Genomic DNA, 8,814 nt, shown 5'->3' with positions numbered 1-8,814 from the left:
GAGAAAAATCCACTAATGTGGATTTCTGGTGCCATCTTGTGTTTGTTTTGTAAAATTTCATTATTCAACAAACTTGAACGAATTTCTAACAGCTAAGACAAAACATGACCATTTTGATACATAAGTTCTGTTTATCAGCTGTATTAACAAACAACTTCCTCTGTGCCCTCCATTGGCTCATTCAACTTTGTTGAAGTTCCATTCAAAAATGGGAGATTTGTGGAATGTAGTGGTGGAACGAAACACACACACACTTTATTCCGTCATCTGAAAAATGGCATTGTTTGTCATTCTACAATTACAAAAAACTTTTATTTTTAACAAGTTTCTTGATTGGGACAGTAAAGCACATTGTTAACAGAAACACACACACATATAATTACAGTGGTACCTCGGGTTAAGTACTTAATTCGTTCTGGAGGTCCGTTCTTAACCTGAAACTGTTCTTAACCTGAAGCACCACTTTAGCTAATGGGGCCTCCTGCTGCCGCCGCGCCGCTGGAGCACGGTTTCTGTTCTCATCCTGAAGCAAAGTTCTTAACCTGAGGTACTATTTCTGGGTTAGCGGAGTCTGTAACCTGAAGCGTATGTAACCTGAACCATATGTAACCCGAGGTAGCACTGTATAGGATAGATTCTGAAGCTGAGGCGCCAATACTTTGGCCACCTCATTAGATGAGAAGACTCCCTGGAAAAGACCCTGATGTTGGGAAAGATGGAGGGCACAAGGAGAAGGGGACGACAGAGGACGAGATGGTTGGACAGTGTTCTCAAGCTACCAGCATGAGTTTGACCAAACTGCGGGAGGCAGTGGAAGACAGGAGGGCCTGGCGTGCTCTGGTCCATGGGGTCACAAAAAGTCGGACACGACTAAACAACAACAGATATGCATAGGTTTGCATGGCTTCAGTTCTGGTCACCTTGCTTCCAAAAGGCAATTGTAAGAATTGGGAAAAGTTCTGAAAAAGAACAACCAAAATGATGAAGGATGGCTCCCTGCTTGTGGAATCCTCTCCCCAGGGAGGCTCACCTGGCACCTTCTTCATTAGGCAGCATTCAAAATATTCCTCTTCTTCTAGGCCTTGGGCTAACTTTCTATGGATTTTTAAACTGTGTGTGTGTGTGTGTGTGTGTGTATCATTATGATTGTTACTGTTACGCATTTTTGTGTTTTTATATTGTAGACCTCCCTGTGACCCGCAGGTGGTGGTACTGTTGTTGCTGGTATCCGTCTGTCTCCAGAGACAATGCCGTGCGCCTCTGGGGGGTGAAGTCAAACCACTGCGCCAGCAGCCCCCAAGTAACTTCCTCCCCAGGATGCAAGCCTGGGAACTGCGTGTATGGAGGTCCTGGCCAAGCAACGTAACGGAAGCAGCTCGGTCGGCGCCGTAAACTGAGCTTAGCCAAGCGCCACCTTCGCCGCTGAATCATCAGCCTGCGCGCGCTTCCTTCCCGGAGCTACGAGGGCAGAGAGAGGAGGAAGCGAGGCTGCCTAAGCTGCGCGCCGCCGAGATCAAGGAGCCCCGGATAGGGCTCCTGAGAGGCCCGTCTAAAGGTTCAGCCAGTGAGGGAAGCCGGAGTTGGGTTGGGAGGCGGGCACCCGGAAGAGAAGAGGCTCTGTGCTGCGCGCGAGGTTCTCCAACTGGAAACGGAGGGGGGAAAAAGGCGGCTGCGCGCAGGCACCATGTTTCAGTTTTTGGTGAGTCTTTTCCCAGGGGCGCAGAGGCTGGGTTGGCTTGGAGCAGGGGTGGGCAGGCATCAGGATCGGAGGTACCCTTTGGATTTCTCTCTCTCTCTCTCTCTCTCTCTCTCTCTCTCTCTCTCTCTCTCTCTCTTGCTCAGACCCCCCAACCAGGGCCGGGCGCAAAAGAGCACATAGTTAGAATGGGCACAGATCCCCGTTTTCAGTTCCAGAACTTGAACTCAACTCGCGGTGCTTTCAGGGGAAAGTGTCCCCTCGGTTAACTGTCTTCCTTTCATTAGTTGGGAAGGTCTCTCTGTCGCTGCCACTGTTAAACAGAGTGGGAGTCAAGAAACTCTTACCAATTTGCTGTACATTAGTAGGCCACCCGGCTTCCGACCGCGATCTACTGAGGGCAGAGGAAGAGAGGCGAATTTGCAGTCACATTGGGCTACTAGAAGAGAAAGATGGTGGTTATGCCTATGAAAGACACCCCCGCCTTTTAAATGAGCAGAGGAATAAATTAAGGCATCGAGAGTGCAAGCCTGTAAGTGGGAGTAAACCCCAAGAAAAGCAGTGGGCTAGGTGTGTGTAAGATTGCACGGCAAGACATTTATTTGGGAGTGCGTCCCTCTGACTTCAAACTTCTGAGTAGATACACAAAGAAGGTTGTGTTGTGAGCCTGGAAACTTATATATCCCTTCCCAAGCCCAAGGTCTGTTGTTGTTTATTAGATTCGTTGGTCGCTTTTGTCTTTCCCAGGCCAACTCAAAGCAACTTACAAACAAACAGAGACAAAAACAGAGGCGTCTAATGTTTCCCCATCCCAATTGTTCTAAGGATGAAAGCTTTCTCCTGACCCACATTTGTGGCAGCTGACAGCAGCTCAGTAATATGGCACCTATTTGGTAGTGTTTGTAAACTGCTGTTGTAATCACACTGTTCAGTATTTTCTCAGCATCATTTCACATGGGTTAAGTGCTCTTCTGTTCCACTTACGAATCATAAGGGCGGAATAACTGCTCTGAGGAAGGTCTGGTCAGCCTGATGTTCTCTTTCCATTAGTGATGCCTCTGGAAACTCACAAGCAGGGCATCAAGATGGCAGCCATCTCCCCTTGCTTGATCCTAGCACCTTCTTGATACATTCCTGGGCTTATTTTGTCTTTTCAAACACAATCAAGCCGCTTTCCCACACTGTCATCTTTGTATGCCCTCTGCCTTAAGCTATCTATTGCATGCAGCCTGACAACGCCTTCCAGAGGCCGTACAACCCCTTAACATATCTCAGAAAACAACACTGGTTGTTGTTTTAAATAAAGCCATTTAAATGTGTCCTGTATATATATTGGAACTATTGGACCGGTGGGTCTCCAGATGTTGCTGAACTCAGCCCCAGTCAGCATGGCCAGCAGCCAGGGATGATGGGAGCTGTAGTCCAACAATGTCTGGAGGGCTATACATTCCCCACCTCTGCCCTGCTGGTTCCTGCAGTAGGCTAGATCATGCCTGATGTGTTCAATATCGCATCTCAAAACTGGGTGCTCTGCCATCTTAACAGTGTATTCCTCATTATTGGGGACCAACACAATTACTAATTGCCTGTCAAATTTCTCCTTGGGATTCCCTGGACTTTCATCCATTTGGGGGCCTGTGCAGTTTCCTTTTAGATTTATGCAACGATATCTTTGCACCAGTTTTGCTTAAATGCTTTGGAGCTAGCTCCTGATATTTGTTAATGCATTTTGACATATTTATCCCTGTGACCTTTCACACAGCCAGGCAGTTTGCTGGGCCAGTGGTTGTTAGTGCCCACAACATACCAGAAGTTTCCAAGTTGTGGGTTTCCTTTTTCTTTTTCTAGCTGTCTCTAGAAAAACAAGATATTAACTTGTCCATATCCAAAGTTCAACTCGTTTCGTCCCTGATAAGGTGCATGCCTTCCACTCTTCCCCTGTTTGTTTCACTGAGCTGCTGCTGCAATCCTAGACCCACGTACCTGGGAATAAACCCCATCTGAAATCAGTGGGACTGAACAGCATAATTCTGTGCATGTCGTCTCAAGTCCTTCGGGAGAGGGCTGTTGTGTTGTGGTCCTGTTTGATTGCAGGCTTCCTGCTGGCAACTGGTTGCCCATTGAGAACAGGATGACAGAGTAGATGGACCAGCAGAGTTTTTCTTATGTTTCAACCTGGATGTTGAACTAATTAAACTTCAAATTTCTAAATATTGTTTCAGAAATGTAGTCACACCCTCATGTGGATAGGTAAATCAGCCACATGTATCGGTGTACTGCAAATAATGTACAATCATACCTTGGGTTACAGACGCTGCAAGTTGTGCATTTTTGGGTTATGGATGCGCTGAAACCCGGAAGTACCGGAACGGGTTACTTCCAGGTTCCGGCGCATGCGCAGAAGCGCTGAATTGCAACCCACATGTGTGCAGATGTGGCGCTGCGGGTTGTGAGTGCTGCAGGTTGCGAACGTGCCTCCCGCATGGATGACATTTACAACCCGAGCATCCACTGTATTGTTGTTGTTTAGTCGTTTAGTCGTGTCCGACTCTTCGTGACCCCATGGACCAGAGCACGCCAGGCACTTCTGTCCTCCACTGCCTCCCACAGTTTGATCAAACTCATGCTGGTAGCTTCAAGAACACCATCCAACCATCTCATTCTCTGTCGTCCCCTTCTCCTTGTGCCCTCCATCTTTCCCAACATCAGGGTCTTTTCCAGTGAGTCTTCTCTTCTCATGAGGTATTACATATATATTAGCAAATGCAAATCTTATGCACATTGGTGTTCTCTCTTGCTGTTTTCCATGATGCATAGTTGCTACCCTATTGAAAAACAACTACTGTAGTTTAAATAAATCCAATTTCTTATATCTATCTTGCAAGTATTACTGAAGTTCCTCGAATGCTGCAACAGAATTTAAATAAATATAGTAGCTTAAATTATGTTGCTGCATTCGAGGAACTTCAGTAATACTTGCAAGGTAGATATAAGAAATTAGATTTATTGAGAATAAGTTTAATTATGATAAAAGAGTGTACTGGCAAAAAGTAATATGAGTTTGAAATATGGAATAGATGGGAAGTTGGGTCTTTAGTGTTAAGACCAATAGATGTTTTATTGTTTGCTAAGAAAATTATGTGTCTATGGTTATTTTTGTAATTTGTGTGTAATTTGGTATTTGTGTGTGTTTTTTTTTCTTGTTGTATAAATAAAAAACTTTTTTTTTAAAAAAGAAAAACAACTACTGCTTGCTCTAGTGCCGTGTTAAAAAGGAAAGGTGGGATGCTGGAGACGGAATGGTTTCTGGCCAGGGCATCTGTACCAAGAGCTGAACAACTTTCCAGCATTTTCAAGTGAAGCATTGAGAACCGGAATCACAGACTTGTAGAGTTGGAAGGGGCCATGAGGGTCATCTAGACCAACCCCCTTTTGATGCAGGAATCTTTTACCCAACATGGGGATGAAACCCTGAGATTAAGAGTCTTATGCTCTACCAAATGAGCTATCCATAGTCAGTAGAAGTCTGGATGTCTGCTGGTTGGCCATTATAATCCGGGCAGGCCAGAGATTCCCTGCAATCACCTGATTACTCACCCTGTCAAGATCTTCCATAACGGCTCAGGATACTAATCCTAGCCAACCTTGAGCCAGCCACATAAGCACTTCAAAGCCGTTTCTGTGGTCTTAACTGTCCCATTGAAATGAATTGTCCCACTGAAATTGAAATACGTGCTTTAATTTCCCACTGGATTGTTCCTGCTGTATTCCTGGGACTCCCTTGGTAACTCATGACACCCCTGATTCTTACACTTCTTGAAATACAATGCCACACAGATGTTTGCTTTCTGAGCTTTGGCTATATTTTGATCAGGCATTAGTAAGGTGCATGTAAAGTTCAGAGGTTCATGTGTCTCTTTTGCAGTAAACATTAGGACCACGGTCCCATAAACAGAGCCACCGGGTCTCTTATTGAAAGGCATCCTGTGTGCTTGAGCAAGACGCAATAGAACTGCATTCTTATTCCACCCTTCCTCCTGGGAACTCAGGACACAAAAGGCCATAGGTCAGTGGGAGAGAACAATGTTTTGTATGCTGGTTTCTAGTTCAGTCTTTGGCACCTCCACATACAGTTGGGAGATACACCCGTCTGAAACCATTGAAAGCTACTGCTGGTCAGCATAGATAGACCATACTGAGCTAGATGGACCAATGCTCTGACTCAGTCTAAGGCAGCTTCCTATGTCCCTGCCACAATCCTGTGAGGTAGATCAGGCTGAGAGTGAGTGACTGGCCCAAGGCAACCATGCGATGAAGAAGAAGAAGAAGAGTTTGGATTTGATATCCCGCCTTTCACTCCCCTTCAGGAGTCTCAAAGCGGCTAACAATCTCCTTTCCCTTCCTCCCCCACAACAAACACTCTGTGAGGTGAGTGGGGCTGAGAGACTTCAGAGAAGTGTGACTGGCCCAAGGTCACCAAGCAGCTGCATGTGGAGGAGCGGAGACGCGAACCCGGTTACCCAGATTACGTGACTACCGCTCTTAACCACTACACCACACTGGCTCTCAATCCTGCTGGATCAGGCCAGGGGTCTACCTAGTCCACCTTCCTGTTCCCACAGTGGCCAACCGGATGCCCAAGCAACATAATCTCAACATAGCCATTAAAAAGGATTCCTGAACTGACGTACAAATTGCGAGACAAGGAGAACTGTGACTTCAAGGAAGAATGGGAACTTTATACAAACTATTTAAAAACACAACAAAATGAATTGGACTCCTTGGCAGGTTTTGAATAAACATACATAGAGTTACTGTTGATAACATGGTAGACAGATAATGTAAGGATTTGTATAATTTTACAATATGCAGAGAATAATATATGCTGAGAAATCAGAGAGAGGAGCTGAGGGACGTCTCTGGGGGAGGGGAGGGAGTGTTTGGGGGGGAAGGGGAAAAATAATGAATACGTTATGGTTTGATATGTTGTCATGTTGAAATTGCTAATAAAAAAAAGGATTCCTGAAAATACAGGGAAGTAGCATCCTCTAAAATGTGCAAGAGTTCCGTGGAAGACGCATAGGGTGGCAAACTGATGCGCAGTAGGTTTTTGAAGTTTGGGCAAACTGATGCGCAGTAGGTTTTTGAAGTTTGGGCAATCTGTGCATTGGGTGTGGCGGCACATTCCCTTTGAAATGCGCTCCCAGTGAACATCAGATGAGCACCTAGTTACTGGCATTTAGGCACCTACTTTAAACTCATCTGTTCACCTAGGCTTTCCCTGGGAGGTGATCTTACTATCTTCTTGCAGCACAGTTTGGAAATCACAGGCCTACACATCAGCCCCCAGGCAGCACATCTGTCTGTCCATTTTAATAAAGTTGCTCTGTGTGGAGGGTCTACATGTTAAAGTTCTGTTTTTCATGGGCATTGTATGTGATGCTCCTGGTGATTGTGGCTCAGAGACGTGGTTAGAGAGTCTTGCAACCTTTAAAGCTACTTTCTCTAACCAGGTTCCTCCAGATGTTTTTTTGGACTGCATCTGACCATTGGTCATGCTGGCTGGCTTTGATGAGATCTGTGGTCCCAAACATCTGGAGGACAAACAGACTAGGGAAGGCTGTTGCAAATGGCACCCTGTGTCCATATTTAATTCCAAGTCCAGACTTTTAATTAAACTATTGCGGGTGTTTGTGTAATTTTACAGTAAATCAGACTTTAATTTGTTTTTCTCTTTTATTTATACAGCTACCTAGCTCAGATGCTGATCTTTGTTGAGAGTCGGCCTTTTGTTATTGTTGCTATTGATTTTCTTTTTTTAATGCTTCACAATCCAAAGCAAAGTCGGAATCGTTCGAAGGACGTCTCTTATTTCTCTGGCGTTGTCTCTTATTCCTCTGACAAAACGACAGATAAGACTCGCAACAGAGAGGGCATCTTTAAGTATTCTTTGATGGAGTAGATGTCTGGTGTTCTCTTGCGTTGCAAATCCACAATAAAAATCACTCCTGTAGAAGACTTTCTGATTAGTGTCTCAGAACCGGAAGAATGGAAGAGGGAAAAGCTGACATATTCAGCCTTGCCTTCTCTTCCCTGTTTTGGTAACATACAGTGTCGGGACTCCGCTCCTTCCTAGTTAAGACTGCTGCAGGCAGATAAAGGGATAATCTCATAAATGGGGCTTTTGTTTTTCAAAAGAACAAAGTAACTATGTGCTTTTTTAAAGGACTATGCATAAAATTAGGATAACTGTGGGAAGCCCTATACACTCCAGCCAATGTTTTGCAGGCCTCACTTGGCATGCAAATTGCCGATTGTCAAACGGGCTGCCAGCTTTTTCCCTCCTAAGACTATTTAAATCCACTTGCAGATGCCGCAGCAAGTAAAAAGTACTTTAAAATATCGGAAAATGAGCTGTGTGTAGGCCCCACAGGGGGAGGGTATTTTGCTTCAGGAACTGACCTTTTATGAACTCCGAAATAAATGGGCCAGAGTACATGGTTGCCACTACCCTAAACTCTGAGGGTGGGATTCAGTGTTGTGCTGTGATGAACTTTCCATCTGCACAAAGCATCGCAGCTTGCCAGATAGAAACACCACCCCTCTCCCCACCCATAGGCTCTGTTATCAGGCTTCACCTGACACAGAATGCCATGGAAGACGGAATCAGGATGCAAGATGGCCTTAACAGAATGGAGAACTGGGCCAAAACTAACCACTGGCTTGATCTAGCTGACTATTCATATGTTCTTAACATGAAGATAACGGACCTGGGGTTGCGGTGCTCATCTTGCTTTATTGGCCGAGGGAGCCAGCATACAGCTTCCGGGTCATGTGGCCAGCATGACTAAGCCGCTCCTGGCGAACCAGAGCAGTGCACGGAAATGCTGTTTACCTTCCTGCCAGAGTGGTACCTATTTATCTACTTGCACTTTGACGTGCTTTCGGACTGCTAGGTTGGCAGGAGCAGGGACTGAGCAACGGGAGCTCACCCTGTTGCGGGGATCCGAACCGCCAACCTTCTGATTGGCAAGTCCTAGGCTCTGTGGTTTAACCCACAGCGCCACCCGCGTCCCATCAACATGAAGATAGGCTTCCCATCAACATGAAGATAGGTG

At 45.6% G+C, this 8,814-nt stretch overlaps 1 long non-coding RNA gene across 1 annotated transcript; it reads left to right on the top strand.

Annotated features, from left to right (window-relative positions):
- Positions 1-1,251: 1,251 nt before the first annotated feature.
- On the top strand, positions 1,252-8,455 carry LOC309542105. The gene is made up of 3 exons (XR_014224068.1): positions 1,252-1,699; positions 5,622-5,762; positions 7,445-8,455. It is a non-coding gene; the product is annotated as an uncharacterized lncRNA (long non-coding RNA).
- The last annotated feature ends 359 nt before the right edge of the window (positions 8,456-8,814 follow it).

The sequence above is a fragment of the Podarcis vaucheri genome, assembly GCF_965113315.1.
Source record: "Podarcis vaucheri genome assembly, chromosome: 10".
NCBI classification, from domain to species: domain Eukaryota; kingdom Metazoa; phylum Chordata; class Lepidosauria; order Squamata; family Lacertidae; genus Podarcis; species Podarcis vaucheri.
Note: the sequence above shows the minus strand (reverse complement) of the source record. Positions and strands in the feature narration are given on the sequence as shown.